The sequence below is a fragment of the Galeopterus variegatus genome, unplaced genomic scaffold, assembly GCF_000696425.1.
Source record: "Galeopterus variegatus unplaced genomic scaffold, G_variegatus-3.0.2 Scaffold11116, whole genome shotgun sequence".
NCBI lineage: Eukaryota > Metazoa > Chordata > Mammalia > Dermoptera > Cynocephalidae > Galeopterus > Galeopterus variegatus.
Genome location: NW_007737227.1, coordinates 32,646 through 37,140, shown reverse-complemented (window position 1 = coordinate 37,140; position 4,495 = coordinate 32,646). Strand labels below are relative to the sequence as shown.

Genomic DNA, 4,495 nt, shown 5'->3' with positions numbered 1-4,495 from the left:
CAGTCATTTACTCTAAAGTGTGTATTTCAGGCACTCATGTGGTGCTTATTAACCTCTAAATGCCACCAGCTCAGCAGGGTTTGGCCTCAGAAAGACATTTTGCTGATAATGGGTAGCTCCACAGCAGGGGCCCACATCCTTGCATGATGCTAGAGGGGTTTGGTGTGGCCTGTTTCCCCTTGCAATAGTCGAAGCTTATGTGAGATAATGGCGAATGATAATAACAAAACTTCTGTCTTTCTCCATACAGCTGATACCTATGTGGTTGCCAATGATTCAGTCAAATATCAAGGTAAGTCACCCCTGGGCTTCCTGGAAGCTCACTGTCCTCCAGAGAATATCAAAACATTCACAGGGATTGTTGATGCTCCACTTACTATGGAGAAGGATGAATTCAACTCGCTTTTGGTCTTAGAGGGCTCATAATTCAGGAGACCCTATGGGACCGGTAAGGGGCCTGCAGGCAGAGGCTGACAGCAGAAGCCACTGTCCGACCGGTCACTGTTGATGACAGTGCAGGTGGAGGGGGAGTATCCCAGAGTCTAAGCGAGGCTCAGCCCACTGATTACAATGCAGGCCGAAAAGTTACCCCATCTCTGGGGAATAACCATGGGATCTAGGCCCAGGCACATCTAGTGATATTTCCTGGCCACTAAAGTTGATTTTCTACAATGGGAAGAATTCTATTAAGAAAGGATAACATCGAGTGGATGACAGCATTAGGTGTGAAGGAACCTACCCCCTCATTTTGCATATGAGGAAATTTAGGACCAAAAGGAAGAGTGACTTGGACAGGGTCCCATGGTCTAGAAGGGGAAGACGCTGGCTGAATGTGTCTCCCAATCCCAGGCCTCACCTTGAATGATGCTTTGTCATTGGTGCTATCTGTGGCCACTGGTGGGGGCATCAGCACTGCTGAAAACCTCATCTCAGGACTGGTTTTTACTGTGAAAAGTGAGTTGCTTGTACTTCCACCTTCAAGCATTCCAGATCGCCTCTCCCACCCATTTCTTTCTCTACTTTGTGGCAGTCTGTGGCGATTTTACATTCACAAAGTGCCAAGAGAAGGCCGAGAGAACTTGATGAGAAGCTGGGAGAAAGAAGAAGAGCTTTCATTCCCAGCTGCTTCATGTTCACTAACATGTGGACAGAGAGACTAATCATAATTAAAATGTAATGAGCACTTACCATGTGCCAAATTCTGTTCTAAACACTCTGTTCACTCATTTATCCTTACAACCTCCCACCCTGCTAAATAAGGGTTACTACCTCCACTTGACCCATGAGAAAACCCAAAACAGACTGGAAAACCTTGTTCCCAAAGTCGCCTACAGAGGAGCCAGGCTTTGCACCCAGGGAGGCTGTCAGCAGAGCCTGGCGCTTACCCACCACACTGGGCCATGTGGGATGCAGCTCCTGGGGGTAAAAGTGTGTGTCAGCCCAGATGCTGGGGTGTCAGCTTTATGCTCCTGTGGCATGTCATTTGAAGGATAGATTTGAGCCAGGGTGACTCTAGAAACATGGTATGGGCCCATGTCCCCCGCCCCGAGTGCTGCCAAATTTGAGAGTTTGCCAGACAGCCCCTGAGCCCAGCGTAAGTTCTGCTTGCAGAAGCAGCCCCGGTTGCCATTTCCCGAGTTGCCCGTGAACGCTAGGAGGAAACTAACCCATCTTGCCTTTTCTTAACAGCACTTGTCTGCGGGCCTCCAGCTTCGCCTCCAGGCCATTCAGAACAACGTGAACCACCACAGCCTAAGGACGCCACCGGGCTCAGGCTCGGGCCAGAGCAGTGCCGGCCTGGTGGCCCTCCGCAAGTGGCTGCAGTGCACCCAGTTCAAAATGGCCCAGGTGGAGATCCAGTCCTCAGAAGCAGCCTCTCAATTTTATCCTCTATGAGCGGACTCCTCGGCTCTCAGTGTCAACACTCTGGTTTAGCAATAATGGGTTTAAAAACAAAACAATTTGATCCAAGCAGTTGGGGAACATATTGGTACTGTACATTCTCTTTCTAGTTTAGTAAAAGACGTGCAAAGGCCAGAGAGGGCCACAAACGAAGCTTTCTTGCTACACACATTTCTGATGACTCCTTGGGCTATCTGATTAAGTGTTTCCTTACATTATTTTTTAAAAACCAAATCATTTTTCTTTAACTAACTTCTATTTTTTTTAAGAAAAAAAAAATAGACTGGTGGGTACTCACAGAAAAGTTGTATAAGTCCCCCTGTTGCTATTTTTGATGATAGAGAATAAATAGGGTTTTTGAAACCTTTGTAGTGTTTTTTCTTAAAATCCACTCTTGGCAATGCAATAAAAAACCCGTCACCATAAGGCAGTGACACCTGACTGGAGCTTTTTGTCATTACCCTGGGAAAAGTGGCAGCTTGCAAGGAACATTACAAAGTGCACTTAGAAATTAGGTGGTTAAACTGTGCCAACTGTTTCCTTTGTTTTATAATATCATTTTCCAAAACTGTCCAGTAAGTCTTATTATTTTTAAAACTAGTTTTTCAACTCATGAGTTCTAGGCTGTACTTTCTTGTAAGCTTTATGATAACCACTTTAGTTTTGTGAATAATAAATTTTATTCTTTTGTTAATACTTGTATACAACTCAATTTAAAACTGTAGATTGCATACTGGACCAGGCGAGTCCCCGCGCTGGCACAGAGCACTGCACCTGGAGTTATGTTTCATACAACGGAATTTTAATAGTGTGAGAGCACCAAGATTTATCAGCACTTATACGTAGCATTTGACTGTGCATTCCAAATGAAATTTCTTTTCTTTATCCCTGTAATGCACTGACTAAAAGAAGACTTAATACACATTTAAGCTGTATATTGACATGCTATTAAATGCATTTTTTTTTATTATCTTTGTGAGCCTGGGGTTTTTTAAAAACAATTTGTAGAGCTAGAGGTTAGTTCCTGCCTACCATTTCTTCTAAACTTTTAGAACGTCTAACTTCCCTTAAAATTTCAATTATTCGGAGGAAAAGGCTTGCTCTCAGGTCATTTGGTGAGAGAAATACACAATTTATTTGAAGCCCATTCTCTAGGAAGGACTTTGAGGGCATAGGACAGGGGTTCTTTTTTCTTTTCTGTTTTTTAAATGTTGGTTATTAAGAGGCTTCTTCTTTCTTCTGGGAGGTCTGATATCTCAGCGCTTCTCAGGGGAAAACATCTCCTCAGATGTTTGAGTGTTTGACCTGAGTTCTAGAAAGACAGATGGCAGATCTTCATTCTTATGAAAACTAGCGGGGAAACAATAGGACCCTATGTTAAGAACATAGAACTTATTTTTCTTTGTATTTTACAAACAAACTCTTCTGAAAGGCCTTGCCCCAGTCAAAACTCTCAGTGCCAGTTGCATTTGGCTCTGCTTCGGTGAACATTTTGTTCTGTATTATAGTAAGTTGTGCATATATTTCTCTCTCTGTAAACTGTGACAGCTTTGAGGGTGTGTACTATCTCTGTATCCCCAGGGTTTGGCACATAGTATGTGTTTAATTAATGTCTGTTGAATTGAATGGACTCAGTTAAGCAACAGGTCTTTCTTGGGCTACTCAATGGGCTCAGCAAGGGCTGAATTGTGACATTCTCCTTTTTTGGGCAGGGATTCCTAGAGGGGCTTACAGAAACAGGCAGAGGCCCTGGCTGCTTTCCCAGTGAGGGGTTTTCTGACTTTTCCATCCAGACTTAGCTGTAGGCCTGGCTCTTGGCTAGTCCCGAGCCCACCCTACCCCAAGCAGCCAGGACCTTAGTGGCCCCATCCTACCAATAGACAAGGCCCGTAGTTATTCACAGCTTCTTCTCCAACCCTGTCTTCTTTGCTCAGTTCTTTGAATGGGCTTCCGCCTCGTCTTCCCTTTGTATTCGCATGCTCCCTCTAGGGCTGGGGATGAGCCCTCAACTTGGAGCTCTCTGGGCCCCCATTTAATGCTTTCCCTTGTCTGGACATGTTTCTTTTACCACAGTCCCAACCTGGGGTCTTGGTCCCACTCAGACAAATCTCTGTCTTTGCCCTTGAGAACTGTAACACTTTTTTTCTGCCAGCCTGACCTGAATACTGCCCCTGCTAACACCCAGCCACTTCACTGGCTGATAGAGTCAAGTGAGCATCTCCAGCCTATACTGCACCCACACATTTCCAGTGGTATCTTCTTGTTTCTAGACTATAGAGTCTAGAAAGTCTAAAATATTTATCATCTGGCCATTTACATGAAAAATGTGCTGACCCTTGGCCTAGGTGAAGGCCACTGAGGAATACTGAGCTAGAACCCTTGCATGGATTTCTTTTCCCTACCACCCCAGGGGTTTTGGGATTTCATTATTAGTGTTTCCTCATCTGTAAAATGGGGACAGTGACACATTCTACCTCATAGGGTTGCTGAAGTGATGAAAGAATGCAAGAAAAGAGCTTAGGGCAACACCTGGCACGTGGTAAGCACTCAAAAGTTATCAATTATTATTTTTATTCTCATGTTAAGGCCTAGA

The 4,495-nt window shown here is 44.5% G+C and overlaps 1 long non-coding RNA gene across 1 annotated transcript; it reads left to right on the top strand.

Annotated features, from left to right (window-relative positions):
• Positions 1-231: 231 nt before the first annotated feature.
• On the top strand, positions 232-2,870 carry LOC103610418. The gene is made up of 2 exons (XR_552211.1): positions 232-292; positions 1,690-2,870. It is a non-coding gene; the product is annotated as an uncharacterized LOC103610418 (long non-coding RNA).
• The last annotated feature ends 1,625 nt before the right edge of the window (positions 2,871-4,495 follow it).